The sequence below is a fragment of the Barbatula barbatula genome, assembly GCF_947034865.1.
Source record: "Barbatula barbatula genome assembly, chromosome: 4".
NCBI lineage: Eukaryota > Metazoa > Chordata > Actinopteri > Cypriniformes > Nemacheilidae > Barbatula > Barbatula barbatula.
In genome coordinates, this window is record NC_136768.1 from 22,152,493 (window position 1) to 22,174,992 (window position 22,500).

Genomic DNA, 22,500 nt, shown 5'->3' on the forward strand with positions numbered 1-22,500 from the left:
TGTTGCTCTTTCTATCAAATCTTCCGGTTTTAACATGGTGTAATCTATTTCTACCACTCCATTCTTTTGTCCTACCGATAATGGCTCAGCTATTGTCTCATTTCTTTCCTCCTCAGGTGAACTGTCCACAACAAATTTTACTACTGCTTTTCTATCTGTTCCTTGCATGTGCACCCCCATTATAAGGAAAAACTCCCCTGTATAATTGGCTGATCCCGTTCTGGTGGATATTGAAAGGGTGAGTGGATTTTGACTTGCTCTGTACTCTCTTTGCATTTTGAAATCAAATTTTGCCGAGGTACGGGTCCAAAGGCTAGGTTCTTTCCGGGGTCCAACCATCGGTATATGATATTACCTTATTCCATGACGGACACCATTCTCCCCTATGGGTTTGCCTAGACTGGTACGCCTTACAAACACTGTCCATATTCCCGTCCATACATACATATACCTCGTACCCCCTCTATGAGCTATTTTTTCCCCCACAATTTATGACAGCGCATAGGTCGAAAGTAAATGATGTGGTCTTACCCCAAACATAGTTAATTACGAGTTGTTCACACGGTAACCTCGTATCGGCTATGGCTCTTTTGTATAACGCTCTTCATGAAAGTACGGTGAAAGCGCAAGGAAACGCACCACAGCACACGTTCACACTGTCTAAATGAAAATGCAAATAACACTGCAAGAAAGCTTGTGGGAGGACATTTTTTCTTAGCGGTGAGCCTATATAAAGCGGTGAGAGAATAAAGCCTAGAATAATGCGGACGTCGATGGCACTACCTCTCGCATGCAAAACAAGCGCTCTTCCATTTGAACGAAAGCACATTTGGGCAGAGAGATTTTTCAAGCCCAGGCATTGCTTTACCGCAGAGATATTTTTGCACCCTGGACCGGTTGGCCTTTTCTTGTGAGCTTAGCGGGCCTAAAACCACTCGAAACAGGGTTCCATGGTGTAATGGTTAGCACTCTGGACTCTGAATCCAGCGGTCCGGATTCAAGTCTCGGTGGGACCTCTCAGCGGAGCATTCTCTTTTACAGGGCGTCCAATCAGAACCCCTTCCGAGGGGTTGTAGCGCTGTACTTGTGGAACGATGAAACACATAGAAGACGGAAGGTTTTTCTGATGATAAACTAAGACATCGGCAGGTTTTCAACCGGGGTTAAGTTAACGTCAAGTATCAGTAGCACACGCTGCTTTTCATACTGACAACTGCCAATGATACGAAATGAGCCAAAGGGCAATACACCCAAGCGAAATATAAAGCACAACAAATTGCCCATGTCTGAAACGTTAATGTGATTTCACACACACACACACAGAAATGATAAGTAAAGCACATTTGGGCAGGGAGATTTTTCAATCCCAGGGCAAAGGACTTATTTTGACAATCGCCCAACAATAAGGGGATAACGCTTTTCATGAAACTACGGTGAAAGCGCAAGGAAATGCACCACAGCAAACGTTAACACTGTCTAAATGAAAATGAAAATAAATCTCTCATTGGTAAAATGATGCTGGGGTCGTTCGCCAAAAGGCTTGCACAAACACTTGCAGGCGAGAGATAAGTAGCATTTTTAATCCTTTTATAGCATTTGGACTCTGAATCCAGCGGTCCGACTTCAAGTCTCGGTGGGACCTCTCAGCGGAATATTCTTTTACAGGGCGTCCAATCAGAACCCCTTCCGAGGGTCTGTAGCGCTGTACTTGTGGAACGATGAAACACATAGAAGACAGAAGGTTTTTCTGATGATAAACTAAGACATCGGCAGGTTTTCAACCGGGGTTAAGTTAACGTCAACACTGCAAGAAAGCTTGTGGGAAGACAATTTTTCTTAGCGGTGAGCCTATATAAAGCGGTGAGAGAATAAAGCCTCGAATAATGCGGACGTCGATGGTGCTACCTCTCGCATGCAAAACAAGCGCTCTTCCATTTGAACGAACTAACCGGAACTGTTGCCACGTAACAGTACGACACTCAAAGGAGTAAAATCAGCGATGCGAAATGTGATTGCAGGAGCCCATAGGCCGGTTAGCTCAGTTGGTTAGAGCGTGGTGCTAATAACGCCAAGGTCACGGCTTCGATCCCCGTACTGGCCACTGACTTTTCCCTGGCATGTCGTCCATCTCTCATTGGTAAAATGATGCTGGGGTCGTTCGCCAAAAGGCTTGCACAAGACAGATGATGTGGCCGAAATAGCTCAGTTGGGAGAGCGTTAGACTGAAGATCTAAAGGTCCCTGGTTTAGTTTCGGCAAGTCTTTGCCTGTGCATTGCTTTACCGCAGAGATATTTGTGCACCCTTGACCGGGTGGCCTTTTCTTGTGCGCCTAGCGGGCCTAAAACCACTCGACACAGGGTTCCATGGTGTAATGATTAGCACTCTGGACTCTGAATCAAGCGATACGAGTTCAAATCTCGGTGTGACCTCTCAGCACAGCATTCTCCTTTATGGGGCTTCCAATCAGAACCCCTTCCGAGGGGCCCATGTCTGGAATTGCTTCTGCCCAACGGTTTTAGCCTTTCAACTTATGTTTAGTGTTACGACCAGCTCATTTCAAATCGTAACATGAAAGAGAGATCAACCAGAGTGTTCAATCAATATAATTTATTGATTTAACATTTGCCACAAATAATAATAATAATAATAACAACAACAAAAAAATCGTAACAAACAGAAGTCTAGGGACATGGGAAAACAAAGAAACACAACAAGCAACTATAACAAAATTGACGCTACATGTGTAAGAAAAACATAGGTAAGAGACACACCAGGGGCCTCATGTATCAACCTTGCGTTCGCACAAAAACTTTGCGTACGTCAGCTTTCACGCTCACGGTCGGATGTACTAACGGTGAAATTAACGCGAGAATGTGCGTTCCTCCAAGCCAACTTCATGTCTGGCGTACGTACATTTCTCATTGTTTTTGTCCGTTGGCGACTCTTACAGGCAATGAAGTGAAGTTGTAAACATTACACAATAATTTGTTCTACAAGTCTATCGCACCACCACCTGTGGGAAGCATTGCTATTAATTAGCAATTTATAAATAATTGACATATATTGTCACACAAGCCTTATGGGATTATATTAATTATATCAATTATGCAATTAAATAAGAACATATAAAAGCATACCGGTATGCAAATTGACACAACCCTTAGTCTATGGCAATGGCAGCTTTGGCTTTATTAGAGGACATTGCTAATGGCAGAATCCGAAGAGAACGAGTTTTTAGGGACCACAATGATTTTCTTGCTCAGGATGATGACTGGCTTATCAGCCGTTTCAGATTTCCAAGGGCTATCCTCTTGGAGCTCTGTGCTGAGTTGGGTCAGAATATAGAGAGAGAGACAGCAAGGAGCCACGCAATACCCGTTCCCTTGCAGGTGCTGACAACACTTGGTTTTCTGGCAACTGGTTCTTTCCAAAGGGAACTGGCAGACCGCTCAGGAATAAGCCAGTCGTCTTTGAGCCGCGCAATGCCAGCGGTATGGGACGGGATCATCCGCATGTCTACCAGGTATATAAGGTTCCCATATGATGCAGTTGACCAGCCAAACATTTAAACGCAATTTGCAGCGATAGCCGGTTTCCCTAATGTAATCGGAGCGATCGACTGCACACACATTGCTATAAAGGCGCCATCTGAAGAAGAATTTGCATATGTGAATCGGAAACATTTCCATTCAATAAATGTGCAGATAATATGTGATGCACAAATGCGCCTAACAAATATTGTGGCAAGGTGGCCTGGGTCCATGATTCATACATCCTTACAAACAGCATGGTTGGGATGAGGCTCCAAACTGGCAGGTTGCGTGATGGGTGGATTCTTGGTAAGTGATGCATTTAAAGTTATGCTTTATCTTATTGTATATTATATATTTTTTTTGCATTTAATTATTGAATAACCTTTCAGGAGACCGCGGTTATCCACTAAAGACGTGGCTTTTAACCCCCCTCACCAACCCACAAACTGACCAAGAGTGCAGATACAATAACGCCCATTCTCGCACTCGGTCAGTTGTAGAGCGGGCGATTGGGCAGCTGAAATGTCGGTGGCGCTGCCTTGACAGGAGTGGGGGGATGCTGTTATACCGCCCTGACAAGGTGTGCCGCATTGTGCTGGCCTGTGGTGTGCTGCACAATGTCGCGCACAGGCATGGCATACCACTTGGTGAGGTGGCAGCACCGCCAGATGACCCTGACCCAGGACCAATGTATGTGCAGCCCAACCAACAAGCTATTCAGGCCCGTCAACATGTGATTGCAACAATATAAATGGTAATCGGAGACAAAGTTCATTTTTTGACCAATTCCTTTAATGAGTGGCTTATGTCTGTGAGTGCGTCAGTGATATTTTTAAGGTGACTGTTGATTTCTCCGATGGCCATGACGATTTGCTGTTGTGACTCCAAAACAGCATGCGTCAAGACGCGGCCAGACGGACGGGCGTCAGCACTGGTGGGAGCACTGGAAACACTGGGCACAGTGGGCGCTGGCTGCTCAGGAGGGGAGGATTCCGAGTGCGTGCCAGTGGATGTTCCGGCTATTGCACCATATGAGTCTAAATAAACACAGGCATATGTTAACTTTGATTTGAGTCCGTTCCATTTTTAAGGGGCACACGCATTTGCCATAAATGCAATGGATATGTAAAATCTCTGGTGTAGTTTTGGTCAACTACATTGCATGCATTTGATAATGAAAAAGGCTATATATACCAACGTAAAAACAAATGAGAAATTGTTACCTTCGTGGCAGTCCTGTAGTGAATCTGAGTCTCCCACAGCAGCAGATACCACTCCAGAGAGTAAAGTGTCACCTATAATTGAGGCAACTCTCTGCTCAAAGGGTGTTAGTTCATCGACCCCTTTACCACTGCCTGTTCTGCCCACACTTTGTCGGTGCGCAGCAGTTCTCCGTTTTACGTCCACCTTAATATCAGACCATTTCTTTTTAAGGTCATTTACAGTGCGACTTTCAGATCCCACCGCATTGACGGCTCCAGCCAAACTCTCCCACTCATATTTTTTCCTTTTGTTGTTAATTCCGGAGGACAAAGTGCCAAATAAAATATTTTTTCTGGTTTCTACCTCCGATAGTAGCACCTCCAGTTCACTTTCCGTAAAGTTTTGTTTCTTGCCGCTTGCTTTAGCCATTTTCTTACTGCTATCGTTTGCCAAAGTGAACTCATTACCATATTTAAATTGATTTAATTAGGGGAGGAGACTGGGTGGGGAGTTGTGCTCATGCATGTGCGCTCAATTCTACGTTAATTGGGATGTACAAAGAGAATATGCGTGGGATCCTTCGTACGCAGAGATTCATACATCTGTTTTTTTTGTGCGTACGCACATTTACAGCTTTGTCCGTACGCAATGTTATAGTATGAATTCAACGCAAGTCTTTGTACATGAGGCCCCAGAAGAGTACTTCTCCAGAGAGTGCCTCCTTTCAATAACGCACCACACTCTCATATACTCTAACCAATTTGTGAATTAGCATAAGGAAACCAATCAGGGACTCCCACAATCAGCACCAATTGAATCAGGAAGAGGAGACTCTGGGTCGTCACACCTCCCACTCCAGAGGGAGGTTCTCCTAAAGAACCGAAAGAAAAAAAATACAAAGGCAAAACAACCTTTTAAATGTGAATGTACAATAACTTTAGTACTGATCTCCATAAATCCAACGCCATTTCACTCCCGGAATCCTGGGCCCTAGGACATCAGAGAGAAAAAAAAGGAGAATGGAAAAAAAGAGAAGGTGAAAGGGAAAGAGAAAAAAAACAATGCCGGACTCTCTGGTACATCTTACATCCGTGAGAGAGCATCCGCAATTATGTTATCCTTGCCACGTATATGTTTAATCTGTAAGTGGAAAGGTTGTACAATAAGGCTCCATCTCATAATTCTTTGATTCTTGCCGCGCATTCGATCTAAGAACGTCAATGGATTATGGTCAGTGTATACAGTAATAGGACCACAGACCGCGCTCAAATAGACCTCAAAATGCTGAACGGCTAGAATAAGGGCTAATGCCTCTTTTTCCACCGTAGAATAAACTTGCTGGTGACGATTGAATTTCTTTGAGAAATAACTGACTGGATGTTCGATTCCATTACAATCTTCTTGTAAAAGAACAGCGCCAGCCCCATAGGCACTAGCATCCACTGCAAGTTGAAATCGCTTTTCAAAATTAGGGGTAACCAACACAGGAGCATTTGCTAATAAAGATTTTGCATTCTCAAAGGAACACTGACATTTTTCAGACCATTGAAAGGGTCTCTTTGGACTTAACAGATCGGTCAGAGGGGCAACTACATTTGCGAAATTATGACAAAATCCCCTGTAGTAACCCACCATCCCGAGAAATCGTCGTAACTCACGACGGGTAGCTGGCTTGGGAAAACTACAGATCACATTTACTTTAGCGTGAATCGGTTTCACACAACCCCGGCCAACAACCTTTCCCAAATATGTCACCTTAGCCTTTCCAAATTCGCACTTAGCAAGGTTTATAGTCAAGTTGGCTTTTGCTAAACGCACAAAAAGTTCATTGATTTGATTGAGATGTTCAGACCAAGACGAACTATACAGAACAACATCGTCCAAGTAAGCCTCACAACCGCTCATCCCAGACAACACATGATTTACCAACCGCTGAAATGTAGCAGGAGCATTTCGGACCCCAAAAGGCATAACAGTGTACTGCAGAAACCTGTCAGGTGTCACGAAAGCAGATAATTCTTTAGCACGGGATGTCAACGGCACTTGCCAATAACCTTTCAGGAGGTCAAATTTGCTAACAAATTTTGCAGAGCCAACCCGGTCAACACAGTCATCTATTCTTGGTAGAGGGTAACAATCAGGTTTTGTCAGTGAGTTAAGCTTCCTGTAGTCAGTGCAAAACCGATACGAACGATCAGGTTTACTCACTAAAATACATGGAGAACTCCAAGAACTAAAACTGGGTTCCGCTAACTTATGATCAAGTAAATAATCCACCTCTTTCTGAAGTAACTTCCTTTTTATAGGATTGACACGGTAAGCATGTTGTTTCACTGGCTGAGCTGTACCGACATCGATGTCATGCTCAATGACAGAAGTTCGGGTGGGAACATCAGAAAAGAGAGAGGGAAACGAGCTTACCAACTCAATTATGTCTGTCTTCTCTGACTCGCACAGGTGTGACAAATGGTGAGCCAAATTGAGAAGCATTTCAGAGTTATTTAGTCGCCCTTCCACTTCTCCTCGAGAAGGACCTTTTATTTCCTCTAGATGATCATCCACCTCTACAGATGCTTCTGAAACACTTAAATCTATAGTTTTAGCAGTTTTTACAACATCAATAGACAAAGAAGGTACAGTAACATAAGTAACATATAATTTCAGTAAGTTAATATGACAAACCTGGATTTTCTTTCGCCGATCGGGTGTATTTAACAAATAGTTGTTATTCGGAAGACTCTTTGCAATCGTATACGGTCCAGCAAACCGAGCCTGGAAAGGACTAGTCAAAACAGGTAACAACGCAAGTACTTGGTCACCTGCTTGAAAATGTCTGGACTTAACTTTGCGATCAAACAATTTCTGCATCTTCCCTTGAGACTTAGCTAACTTTCGTAAAGCGATTGCTCTAGTTTCATAGAGGCGATAACGGAAACTACTTACATAGTCTAAAACATTCTCAGGAGGGTCAGAATTAGTCCACTCATCTGCCAAGACAGCAATAGGGCCTCTAACAGTGTGTCCAAACACTAACTCATTAGGGCTAAAACCTATGCTCTCTTGTACAACCTCACGAATAGCCAACAACATCCAAGGAAGTCCTTCCTCCCATTCACAGTCAAGCTCGACACAATAAGACCTCAAAAGTGACTTTAGGGTCTGATGGAATCTTTCAAGACCTCCTTGACTTTGAGGGTGATAAGCACTTGATATGTTATGTTTAACTTCAAGTTGTCGCATGACCTTAGAGAAGTTTCGGGACATAAAATTCGAACCCTGGTCAGACTGAATGGTTTTTGGAATACCAAAAATAGACATGAAACTTGTTAAAGCCTTTAAAATAGCTTTGCTAGTGATTGATCTCAGAGGATAAGCTGCAGGGTAACGTGTAGTCTGACACATTACAGTGAGTAAATAAGCATGTCCAGCCTTAGATCGTGGTAAAGGACCAACGCAATCAATCGTCAAGTGTGAAAAAGGAGTAGTAACTGCAGCAATAGGCTGTAAAGGAGCAACTGGAACTTTTTGATTTGGTTTTCCCGTCTTTTGACAAGTATGGCAGGACCGTATGGAGTTAATCACATCTCGCTAACATCTAGGCCAATAAAATGTTCTTAGTAGTCTATCATAGGTCTTTCGTACGCCCAAGTGACCAGCCATGCCCTGATGTGAAAGATGTAACAGGTCTTGACGAAATTTAACCACGATTTGGATCCTAGGATCGAGTATAATATCAGAGCTCATAGGTTGTTGTCTATAAAGCAATCCATCCTGGAGAAAATAGAAAGGAGATGAAGTCTTGTCTCCTACTTCCTGAGCTAAAGAGAACAATTTTTGAAGAGTATCATCCGCCTGCTGCGCTTTGACAAGATCATCTCGAGTCACACTAATAAGCGGAGATAAAGAACAAGCGTTAACATGGTCATCACAGATAAATGGACTTTCTGACATAAAATCAGACCCATCTGTCTTATGATCAACAACAACATGTTACTCATGAACAAGTATCTTATCCTGCACATCCGTACACGCAATACTAAGTTCTGGCTGAGAAAGATTTTCAGAAACAATAAAAGTATTACAAAGAATATTTTCAGTTTCATCTGACACCCTTTTCTCAGCCATAGCCCGAGTGATTGCACATGCAGGGTATAAATCAAGACAATCAGAAGATCCAGCTAATTTCTCAACAGCAGAGACCACTATAGGTGGAACACTGCCGTCTGACCTTTCCCAGACATTCCCCCCAGCTAAATCATTGCCCAGTATGAAAGTTACACCAGGGACAGGAAGCATAGCACGAACTCCAACTACCACATCACCTGACACAAGTTTGGAATTAAGATGAATGCAATGAAGAGAAACTTCGGTGAACCCCATCTCAAGTCCTCGGACCAGCACCTTTGTTCCCGTAGTAGTAAGTTCAGACAAGGGCAAAAGTCCTTCCATCAGAAAAGATTGCCCCGCCCCAGTATCTCGGAGGATACGTACAGGTACAGTCTCATCCGAATCAGGCAAAGCCACAGTCCCTTCAGTGAGAAATGGTGCAAAATCAGCATTATTTTTGACACTCTCCATCTCAGTAACATCCACCCGTTCAATCTGCTGGTTAAATCGTGCAGGAGTATGCTTCACATTTGATGTAGAAATCAAACCAACATGTTTAACGCCTTTCTCTTTCCTTTTGAGAGCAATACAATCAGAAATTCTATGTCCTGGCTTTTTACAATAAAAGCAAACCAACTCACCTTTCGTACGTGTGACTGAGGTATTATCAGCGAAATTTGACACAGCATTCTGGCGTGCAACCACCTTTTTATTTTTAACAGTAACACTTAACTTTGACCTACTCAGATCATTTAAGTGACTAACAGAAAGCTGATGAGTAAGAACAAACTCCTCTGCCATAAGAGCAGCTTCTGACATTTTACTCACTTTATGTTCCTTTAGATACATAGCAACCGCATTTGGAACACAGCTTTTGAACTCCTCAAAAAGAATCAGTTCTCTAAGCTGTTCCTTGGTGGTTACTTTTACTGAGGTACACCAACGGTCAAACAAGCTTTCTTTCTCTCTAGCAAACTCCAGATATGTGCACTTCTCAGCCTTAAAATGACTTCTAAATTTCTGGCGGTATGCTTCAGGTGCCAGCTCATATGCATGAAAAATTGCAGACTTCACGATGTCATAATCACGACTTTGCTCTATAGTCAGCGCTGAATAAACTTCCTGTGCCCTCCCAATTAAAACACATTGCAGCAATAAGGTCCAAAACTCTTTTGGCCATCTCAAAGACTCTGCAACACGTTCAAAATGTTGGAAATATTTATCTACTTCCTTCTCAAAAAATTGTGGCACTAGTCTAATGTTTTTATAAACATCAAAAACAGGTGCAGTCGTCATGGGTTCAACAGATAGTGGCACACGAAGTGGAGTTCCAACTGTTTGGGCATTCAGTTCTAACTCTAATTTTCTCAACTGAAAATCTCTTTCCTCCCGTTCAGATTGTAACTCCAATTTACGTAACTCCAGTGTCTGTTGTAACTCTAGGTTACGCTGCAACTCAAATTTTTTTATCTCAAAATCATTTTCTAACTCTTTTCCTCTCGGCGCACAAACATCACTTTCAGCACGCAGTTATTCTGCATCAACACATAATTGTTTCTCTTGCAATGACATCTCACCAAATGGCCGAAATAGCTCAGTTAGGAGAGTGTTAGACTGAAGATCTTAAGGTCACTGGTTCGATCCCGGGTTTCGGCAAGGCTTCGTCTGTTCGTTACTTTACTGCAGAGCTAATTTGTGCACCCCGATCAGGGTGGCTTTTCTCCTGCGCCTAGCGGGCCGTGTTCCGAGGGGCCCATGTCTGGAATTGCTTCTGCCCAACGGTTTTAGCCTTTTAACTTATTTTTAGCACTCTGCCTTTGAATCCAGCGATCCCAGTTCAAATCTCGGTGGGACCTCTAAGCGCAGCATTCTCTTAAACAGGGCATCCAATCTGTCTGGAGTTGCTTCTGCCCAACGGTTTGAGCCTTTCTACTTGCTTGTTGGCGCACGATTGAAATTCTTCTACGTTTTTTCGCGTACCAGACGCCTCTATACACAAACACCCGCAGTAAAGCACATTTGGGCAGAGAGATTTTTCAAGCCCAGGCATTGCTTTACCGCAGAGATATTTTTGCACCCTGGACCGGTTGGCATTTTTTTGTGAGCTTAGCGGGCCTAAAACCACTCGAAGCAGGGTTCCATGGTGTAATGGTTAGCACTCTGGACTCTGAATCCAGCGATCTGAGTTCAAATCTCGGTGGGACCTCCCAGCACAGCATTCTCTTTTACAGGGCGTCCAATCAGAACCCCTTCCGAGGGGTTGTAGCGCTGTACTTGTGGAACGATGAAACACATAGAAGACGGAAGGTTTTTCTGATGATAAACTAAGACATCGGCAGGTTTTCAACCAGGGTTAAGTTAACGTCAAGTATCAGTAGCACACGCTGTTTTTCATACTGACAACTGCCAATGGTACGAAATGAGCCAAAGGGCAATACACCCAAGCGAAATATAAAGCACAACAAATTGCCCATGTCTGAAACGTTAATGTGATTTCACGCACACACACACACACACAGAAATGATAAATTAAGCACATTTGGGCAGAGAGATTTTTCAAGCCCAGGGCAAAGGACTTATTTTGACAATCGCCCAACAATAAGGGGATAACGCTTTTCATGAAACTACGGTGAAAGCGCAAGGAAACGCACCACAGCAAACGTTCACACTGTCTAAATGAAAATGCAAATGCAAATAAATCTCTCATTGGTAAAATGATGCTGGGGTCGTTCGCCAAAAGGCTTGCACAAACACTTGCAGGCGAGAGATAAGTAGCATTTTTAATCCTTTAATAGCATCTGGACTCTGAATCCAGCGGTCCGAATTCAAGTCTTGGTGGGACCTCTCAGCGGAATATTCTCTTTTACAGGGCGTCCAATCAGAATCCCTTCCGAGGGGTTGTAGCGCTGTACTTGTGGAACGATGAAACACATAGAAGACGGAAGATTTTTCTGATGATAAACTAAGACATCGGCAGGTTTTCAACTGGGGTTAAGTTAACGTCAACACTGCAAGAAAGCTTGTGGGAAGACAATTTTTCTTAGCGGTGAGCCTATATTAAGCGGTGAGAGAATAAAGCCTCGAATAATGCGGACGTCGATGGCGCTACCTCTCCCATGCAAAACAAGCGCTCTTCCATTTGAACGAACTAAACGGAACTGTTGCCACTTAACAGTACGACACTCAAAGGAGTAAAATCAGCGACGCGAAATGTGATTGCAGGAGCCCATAGGCCGGTTAGCTCAGTTGGTTAGAGCGTGGTGCTAATAACGCCAAGGTCGCGGGTTCGATCCCCGTACTGGCCACTGACTTTTCCCTGGCATGCCGTCCATCTCTCATTGGTAAAATGATGCTGGGGTCGTTCGCCAAAACGCTTGCACAAGACAGATGATGTGGCCGAAGTAGCTCAGTTGGGAGAGCGTTAGACTGAAGATCTAAAGGTCCCTGGTTTAGTTTCGGCAAGTCTTTGCCTGTGCATTGCTTTACCACAGAGATATTTGTGCACCCTGGCCTTTTCTTGTGCGCCTAGCGGGCCTAAAACCACTCGACACAGGGATCCATGGTGTAATGATTAGCACTCTGGACTCTGAATCAAGCGATACGAGTTCAAATCTCGGTGTGACCTCTCAGCACAGCATTCTCCTTTATGGGGCTTCCAATCAGAACCCCTTCCGAGGGGCCCATGTCTGGAATTGCTTCTGCCCAACGGTTTTAGCCTTTCAACTTATTTTTAGCACTCTGCACTCTGAATCCAGCGATCCCAGTTCAAATCTCGGTGGGACCTCTAAGCGCAGCATTCTCTTAAACAGGGCATCCAATCTGTCTGGAGTTGCTTCTGCCCAACGGTTTGAGCCTTTCTACTAGCTTGTTGGCGCACGATTGAAATTCTTCTACGTTTTTTCGCGTACTAGACGCCTCTATACACAAACACCCGCAGTAAAGCACATTTGGGCAGAGAGATTTTTCAAGCCCAGGCATTGCTTTACCGCAGAGATATTTTTGCACCCTGGACTGGTTGGCCTTTTCTTGTGAGCTTAGCGGGCCTAAAACCACTCGAAGCAGGGTTCCATGGTGTAATGGTTAGCACTCTGGACTCTGAATCCAGCGATCTGAGTTCAAATCTCGGTGGGACCTCCCAGCACAGCATTCTCTTTTACAGGGCGTCCAATCAGAACCCCTTCCGAGGGGTTGTAGCGCTGTACTTGTGGAACGATGAAACACATAGAAGACGGAAGGTTTTTCTGATGATAAACTGAGACATCGGCAGGTTTTCAACCAGGGTTAAGTTAACGTCAAGTATCAGTAGCACACGCTGTTTTTCATACTGACAACTGCCAATGGTACGAAATGAGCCAAAGGGCAATACACCCAAGCGAAATATAAAGCACAACAAATTGCCCATGTCTGAAACGTTAATGTGATTTCACGCACACACACACACACACACAGAAATGATAAATAAAGCACATTTGGGCAGAGAGATTTTTCAAGCCCAGGGCAAAGGACTTATTTTGACTTTAGATTTATTTTTAGCACTCTGCACTCTGAATCCAGCAATTCCAGTTCAAATCTCGGTGGGACCTCTAAGCGCAGCATTCTCTTAAACAGGGCATCCAATCTGTCTGGAGTTGCTTCTGCCCAACGGTTTGAGCCTTTCAACTAGCTTGTTGGCGCACAATTGAAATTCTTCTACGTTTTTTCGCTTTCTAGACGCCTCTATACACAAACACCCGCAGTAAAGCACATTTGGGCAGAGAGATTTTTCAAGCCCAGGGCAAATGACTTATTTTGAACTCAGTTGGGAGAGTGTTAGACTGAAGATCTAAAGGTCCCTGATTCAGTTTAGGCAAGGCTTCGCCTGCGCGTTGCTTTACCCCAGAGATATTTTTGCACCCTGGATCGGGTGGACTTTTCTTGTGCGCCTAGCGGGCCTAAAACCACTCGACACAGGGTTCCATGGTGTAATGATTAGCACTCTGGACTCTGAATCAAGCGATACGAGTTAAAATCTCGGTGTGACCTCTCAGCACAGCATTCTCCTTTATGGGGCTTCCAATCAGAACCCCTTCCGAGGGGCCCATGTCTGGAATTGCTTCTGCCCAACGGTTTTAGCCTTTCAACTTATGTTTAGCACTCTGCACTCTGAATCCAGCGATCCCAGTTCAAATCTCGGTGGGACCTCTAAGCGCAGCATTCTCTTAAACAGGGCATCCAATCTGTCTGGAGTTGCTTCTGCCCAACGGTTTGAGCCTTTCTACTAGCTTGTTGGCGCACGATTGAAATTCTTCTACGTTTTTTCGCGTACTAGACGCCTCTATACACAAACACCCGCAGTAAAGCACATTTGGGCAGAGAGATTTTTCAAGCCCAGGCATTGCTTTACCGCAGAGATATTTTTGCACCCTGGACCGGTTGGCCTTTTCTTGTGAGCTTAGCGGGCCTAAAACCACTCGAAACAGGGTTCAATGGTGTAATGGTTAGCACTCCGGACTCTGAATCCAGCGATCTGAGTTCAAATCTCGGTGGGACTTCCCAGCATAGCATTCTCTTTTACAGGGCGTCCAATCAGAACCCCTTCCGAGGGGTTGTAGCGCTGTACTTGTGGAACGATGAAACACATAGAAGACGGAAGGTTTTTCTGATGATAAACTAAGACATCGGCAGGTTTTCAACCAGGGTTAAGTTAACGTCAAGTATCAGTAGCACACGCTGTTTTTCATACTGACAACTGCCAATGGTACGAAATGAGCCAAAGGGCAATACACCCAAGCGAAATATAAAGCACAACAAATTGCCCATGTCTGAAACGTTAATGTGATTTCACGCACACACACACACACACAGAAATGATAAATTAAGCACATTTGGGCAGAGAGATTTTTCAAGCCCAGGGCAAAGGACTTTAGATTTATTTTTAGCACTCTGCACTCTGAATCCAGCAATTCCAGTTCAAATCTCGGTGGGACCTCTAAGCGCAGCATTCTCTTAAACAGGGCATCCAATCTGTCTGGAGTTGCTTCTGCCCAACGGTTTGAGGCTTTCAACTAGCTTGTTGGCGCACGATTGAAATTCTTCTACGTTTTTTCGCGTTCTAGACGCCTCTATACACAAACACTCGCAGTAAAGCACATTTGGGCAGAGAGATTTTTCAAGCCCAGGGCAAATGACTTATTTTGAGCTCAGTTGGGAGAGTGTTAGACTGAAGATCTAAAGGTCCCTGATTCAGTTTAGGCAAGGCTTCGCCTGCGCGTTGCTTTACCCCAGAGATATTTTTGAACCCTGGACTGGGTGGCCTTTTCTTGTGCGCCTAGCGGGCCTAAAACCACTCGACACAGGGTTCCATGGTGTAATGATTAGCACTCTGGACTCTGAATCAAGCGATACGAGTTCAAATCTCGGTGTGACCTCTCAGCACAGCATTCTCCTTTATGGGGCTTCCAATCAGAACCCCTTTTGAGGCCCATGTCTGGAATTGCTTCTGCCCAACGGTTTTAGCCTTTCAACTTATGTTTAGCACTCTGCACTCTGAATCCAGCGATCCCAGTTCAAATCTCGGTGGGACCTCTAAGCGCAGTATTCTCTTAAACAGGGCATCCAATCTGTCTGGAGTTGCTTCTGCCCAACGGTTTGAGCCTTTCAACTAGCTTGTTGGCGCACGATTGAAATTCTTCTACGTTTTTTCGCGTTCTAGACGCCTCTATACACAAACACTCGCAGTAAAGCACATTTGGGCAGAGAGATTTTTCAAGCCCAGGGCAAATGACTTATTTTGAGCTCAGTTGGGAGAGTGTTAGACTGAAGATCTAAAGGTCCCTGATTCAGTTTAGGCAAGGCTTCGCCTGCGCGTTGCTTTACCCCAGAGATATTTTTGAACCCTGGACCGGGTGGCCTTTTCTTGTGCGCCTAGCGGGCCTAAAACCACTCGACACAGGGTTCCATGGTGTAATGATTAGCACTCTGGACTCTGAATCAAGCGATACAAGTTCAAATCTCGGTGTGACCTCTCAGCACAGCATTCTCCTTTATGGGGCTTCCAATCAGAACCCCTTTTGAGGCCCATGTCTGGAATTGCTTCTGCCCAACGGTTTGAGCCTTTGCACAAGACGTATGATGTGGCCGAAATAGCTCAGTTGGGAGAGCGTTAGACTGAAGATCTAAAGGTCCCTGGTTCGATCCCGGGTTTCGGCAAGGCTTTGTCTGTTCATTACTTTACCGCAGACCTAATTTGTGCACCCCGATCAGCGTGGCTTTTCTCCTGCGCCTAGCGGGCCGTCAACCACTCGACACAGTGTTCCATGGTGTAATGTTTAGCACTCTGGACTCTGAATCTAGCGATCCCAGTTCAAGTCTCGGTGGGACCTCTCAGCGAAGCATTGTCTTTTACAGGGCATCCAATCAGAACCCCTTCCGAGGGGTTGTAGCGCTGTACTTGTGGAACGATGAAACACATAGAAGACGGAAGGTTTTTCTGATGATAAACTAAGACATCGGCAGGTTTTCAACCAGGGTTCAGTTAACGTCAAGTATCAGTAGCACACGCTGCTTTTCATACTGACAACTCCCAATGGTACGAAATGAGCCAAAGGGCAATACACCCAAGCGAAATATAAAGCACAACAAATTGCCCATGTCTGAAACGTTAATGTGATTTCACGCACACACACACACAGAAATGATAAGTATGATATGATAAGACTGACACCTGAACAAGGGCAATAAGAAGTTTTACTCGTCCCAAGAAGGCCCCAGCACTAGGCCTGCTAGCCAGGGCACTCCCGCAGAGGAGCAACGCAGGGTTCAAAACCACGACACTGCGATTAAGATTCGCATGCGTTACCGACTGCACTGGCCAGGCCTCGCTTTGAGTGTCATGTCTGCCAGTACTAACAAACGGTCACGAGTCGTCTCTCTTGATGTAGGGTGCCATCATTTTGTAGGATGCATTCCACAAGAACTGTGGCGCGCTCCAAGACGAGCCTGTATAGCTCAGTCGGTAGAGCATCAGACTTTGAATCTGCCCTTTTTAGGCCCACCTCCTGGTGGCCAAACTTTAGGCTCACCCGTTAAACTCCCGCCTCCTTGATGTACTGCTGTGGCCCGACAGCTTGTAGAAGACCATTGTTCAAGTGTAGTCGTGGCCGAGTGGTTAAGACGATGGACTAGAAATCCATTGGGGTCTCCCCGCGCAGGTTTGAATCCTGCCGACTACGTCTGCTGAGCATCGAGCTCAGCTGCTGATTTGTGTCTCTCGAATAGTTAAACCGAAACTTCATCTCAAGTCAAGGCCTTTGCAGCAATCCCAAGGTTGCAAGCCGTGATCGTGTAGTGGTTAGTACTCTGCGTTGTGGCCGCAGCAACCCCGGTTCGAATCAGGGTCACGGCAGCATATTGTGGGGTCTTAATGAAGCACGTCTTCCCTCTCACTTTGGCCCTGTGTAGGTGACGAGCACCAAATGCCTTCTGAGCCTTTTACCCGGGTTTGAGTAGTGGCTAACGCACTGGAATAAATAAAAAACCAGACACACCATGCACTTCCTCCATTGCATCCATTATAAATTGTGATGGTAGAAACCCTTCTTTAAATTCATACAAAACATATCTTACCCTTGTTATTTCCACCTCCATCCATTTTTAAAAAAAGATATCTTTCCAATCTCTTAAAATACTTTTGTTTAAGAACAGAGGTTGGTTTAAAAATGTTTTCTCTTCCTTTCAGGTTATAGTCTGTTAACAGTTAGGAAGTCCCCCCAAGCACTTAAATTTTTTTTATAAAAATCCCGTAATCCCTCCGTCATCCAGTTTTTTGTTTTTATCCATAAAATGTTCTCCCCCAAATTAAAATTCACATTAACATTTGTTTAAAAAATAATTCATAACTTTCTTCCATTCTGTTTCATTTTCTTCTTGCAACAATTTTTTTACTATTTTTACCCTTAAGCAGTTTTTCCTTTGTTTAATGTCCATTAACCCCAACCCACCCTCTTCTAATGGTCCTAATAATGTGTTGTATGCTATCCTCGGGTGTTTACCCTCCGACAAAAAACAGAGGAAGCATTTGTTCAACCTCCCTTCTACCCACAAAGGCATTTCTGTCACATACAAACTTTGAAGCCATTAGAACATTCAAGACTAAAACCTTCCCTTTCAAATTTAACGTCCTCATTCTCCAAAAATGTAACCTCCGCTCTATTCCTGTTATCAATTCCTCCCACATTTTCTCTCTTACTTGCCTCTGATTCTTTCCCATTAAAATCCCTAAAATCCTCATTTCTTCAACTTCCTTAAAATTAAAACATTCTGTTAAAACTGTCGCTGCCCCGAACCTCATATACTCTGTCTTGTCCTCATTAACTTTACTTCCTGATCCTTTGCAATATTCTTGTACGTTCTTCATTACCTGTTTTACACACTCTTTCCCTTTAACTAGTATTGTTGTATCATCCGCATATTGAAAAATTGTCCCTTCTGATTTGCTTTCCTGTATTTGTATTCCTTTTATTTTCTCTTCTTTTCTTATTGCTAGGCCCAAATGTTCTGCTACAAGAGAGTATAACAAAGCTGAGAGTGGACATCCTTGTCTAATTGATCTCGTTATTTTAAAACATTCCATTAAAAACCTGTTACATTTGATTTTTGTTAGAGCCCCCTTATATAAAATCTTTATCCATTTCATAAAATTCTTCCCAAATCCAAACCTATTTTAAACCCCAAACAAATATTCATCCTCCACTCTATCAAAAGCCTTTTCGAAGTCTAAGCTGATTAGATACCCGTCCTCATTCTTTTCTTTTATGTATTGTATTGTATTGTGTCCCTTATACTCATCGTTATGTCTGCTGTGTTTCTTCCTTTTACTGCATATGCTTGATTTGTTTTTATTATTCGTGGCATAACTTCTTTTAACCTATTTGCTAAAATCTTTGCTAGTATCTTTAAATCAGTGTTTAACATTGTTATTGGCCTGTAGTTTTTTAAATCTATTTGTTCACCTTTCCTTTTATATATTAGCTTCATCAGCCCCATTCCCATCCTTTCATTCATTCCTTCCTCTTTAAAAATTTCCTTAAAAATCTCCTTTAAAATCTCTATTAAAATGTCCTTAAAGCGTATATAGAATTAACTTCCCAAACCATCCATCCCTGGGCTTTTCCTTTTATTTAGTTGATCTATCGCTCTTTCAATCTCCTCTTTCTTGATTTCCTCATCACATTCTTTTTTGTCCTCGTCACTTAAATTTGTTTCAATCTGATTTAACAGTTTCTGTTTTACCTCAACTTCCACCCCTCTTGTTTTAAAAAGATCCTCATAAAAACCTTTATCTCTTCTAGCACTTTTCCATTCCCTTCCACTATCTCTCCACTTTTCCCTTTTATTTCATTTATTATTCCACTTTTCGCCCTTTTTTTCTCCAATTCAAACAAGAACTTTGTGCATTTCTCGCCCTCCACCATATATTTGGACTTACTTCTTAATCTTGCCCCTCATATTCTTTTTCTTCTATTTCTTCCAATTTCTCCTCTATTTCTTTTATCTTTGTAATGTCTTTATTCTCGTTATTTAATTCTCTTTCTAACGCCTCTTTTATTTCTTTTCCTTTGTGCCTTTTACTTATTTGCAAGATTCTGCAATACTTTATTGAAAAACCTTTTATTAGATATTTAACATTCTCCCACCACATTCTTTTTTCTTCTTTATACATTGCATTATCCTCCTCTTTCTCTATAATTTCTTTTATCTCTGCAACATAATCGTCCTTCTTTAAGATCTCTGTATTTAAAATCCATGTACCCGGTCCCCTTTGTACATTATTCCAATCTATTTTAAAACGTAAAAAACTATGATCACTAAACCTTGTTTCTTCATAGCAGATTTTTTCAATAGAATTCTCCACATTTCTTGTACATAACACATAATCAATTCTTGTTTTACCTATAAAATTCCCCACTATTTGCTTCCTTGAATAAACCTTTTTCACCCCATTTCTTTCCCTCCATACATCGATTAGGTTGTTTTCTCTCATCAATTCCTTTAACTCTTTCCTCCCTGTGTCCGATTTAAAAACCATCCCCTCAACCATGTCTTGTTTGCTAAAGACTGTGTTAAAATCCCCCATCATTGTTATTTCCTTATATTTCTTTATTACACTACTTAAGCGATTAAAAAAGTCTTTCTTTTCTTTCTCTTCTGTTGGTGCATGTACATTCACTAAAATCAATTCACGTCCTTCGTAATTTACCTCCACAGCCATGCATTTCCCCATATTATCTTTGTACACCACTTTGGTTCTGTCAAAATCATATTTTCTCAATAAAAACGCTACCCCTCTACCAAGCCTACCATCCCCATTATTATATAAAATATCCCCTTCCCATTTCTTTTTATATTCCATCATCACACTCTCTTTCCAATTTGTTTCTTGTAAAGCAATGACATCTTCTCCCCTCCACTTTTCTTTCACTCTTTCAAATTTTCCCATGTCCATCAGTCCCCTTGCATTAAAAGTAACACAGCTTAAACCCATTAAATAAGAGGAAAATAAATACCTAAAATCCATTATTCTCTATTTTCTCCCCCCAGGCCCCTTGTCATAGTCTTTTTTCTTGCATTTTCCAAATTCGGTGTTACCTTTAATGATCTCCTTCTTATTTGTCCTCTCTCCTCTCTGCCTTTGTCCATATTGTCCCTTGTTCTTTCCTCTTCACTTTCCGTCTCATCCCTCTGATCCTTCCTTCCATGTCCATCTTTCTCAGCATCCTCCCGATATCTCTTAAAATTGTCCGATATTTCCATTGCCGTCCATTTCGTGTCCGGCTCCATTGTTTGTTCTTTATCCGTTTCGTTTTCTTTTCCCCTTTTTCCTTTCTCTCTGTTACCCGCTCCTCCTTCGCTTTCTTTTTGTTGTACATTTTCTTCTTCTTGTCCTTCATCAGTTTTTCCTTCCTCCTCGTTGTTTCCTTCATGCACCTGTCCGTCCACCCGATTTTCCCTTCCTCCTACCTCTCCCTCCCTCCAGCATTCACATTTATTACAATTTTCCTGACACTCCGGGCACCTGACACCATTGCAGTCTCTTGCGAAGTGTCCCCTTCCTCCGCATCTGAAGCACTTGAACTCTGGGCACTCTTTCGGCAGGTGGTCCGGGCTCATGCACAGCCTACAGGTCCTCACCTGGTGACTGTGGACCACCCTAAAGTGCTGCTGCCCTTCTGCTGTTTCCAGCCTTGTACTGTAGGGCAATGATGCCACCCCTTTTGGGAACCTTACTTTAAGGAACCTCGTTCCATCCTCAATTTCAGTGCCCGGGTAGCATCTTCTTTTAGATTAGATTAGATTAGATTAGATTCAACTTTATTGTCATTACACATATACAAGTACAGTGTAACGAAACGTAGTTTAGGTCTAACCAGAAGTGCAGTTAGCAAGTGCAGGATATACAGTTAGAATAAATACAGAATACAATATGAAAAATATAATACAGTGGGCATGGACTATAAAAATATTTGGCAGTAGGTGTGTTCTATGAAAATACGACAGTAACTATGAACAATATATACAGATGACTATATACTATGAGCATTAATGTACAGGTGGATATGAACAGATAATAATTTAGACTAAAATAGTGCAAGTGACTTAGGTATGCATAAATTATTGACATTAGCTATTAAAGTTGCAGTGCGATAGGTGAGTTAATGCAGTTGTAGAAGTTGATGCAGTTATTAAAGTTACGGTGCAGTATACGAATTAATGTAGTTAATAGGTTGCAGTCCAGAAGATGAGTTAATGCAGTTAATAAGGTTACAGAGCAGTAGATTAGTTAATGCAGTTATTGAAGTTACAGTGCAATTGATGACTAGATGCAGTTAATAGAATTACCGTGCAGTAGATTAGTTAATGCAGTTATTGAAGTTACAGTGCAATTGATGACTAGATGCAGTTAATAGAATTACCGTGCAGTTGATTAGTTAATGCAGTTATTGAAGTTACAGTGCAATAGATGACTAGATGCAGTTAATAGAATTAAAGTGCAGTATATAGGTTAATGCAGTTATGGAAGTGGTCCATTAGTGCAAATGAGCATTCAGTTAAATATTCCTGGTGTGCAAGTGAGCAGTATAGAGTGCAAATGGTGCTGTGTGTGTGTAAACAGTCCGGTAGAGCAGATACATGAAGTACTGGTGTGTACAGTTCAGTCATGCATGCAGCCCTGTAGTGCAATGTAAACAATGTTGTAGCAGCATTGGAGTTAAAGGTATGAGAGGTAGTGGAATCAGTGGGGGGCAGTATTTTTGATATGGGATATTTGATATTTTAATTTTTGATATGGGATTAACTCCCCATCCCTCCAATTTGCCAATGATATCTCTATCATCAAGGTAGACGGGCAGGTGCATAAAGGAGACAACATAGTCTCTATTTTGCAGTTTGTTAATTTCACAGTTCACCCCTTTGATATTCAGTCCATCAATCAATTCCTCACATGCTTCCTTGTTTTCCATTGTTAGTTCATATTCTTGTCCTTGTCTTGGCCGTAACGCCAGAATTTTCCCATTTCCACATTTATCAACCACTGCCTTGATAATATCCACAGCTCTCACCTCGTTAACATTTTCCACATTCACTATCATCGTCGCCTCCTTTAGATATTTCCTTCCA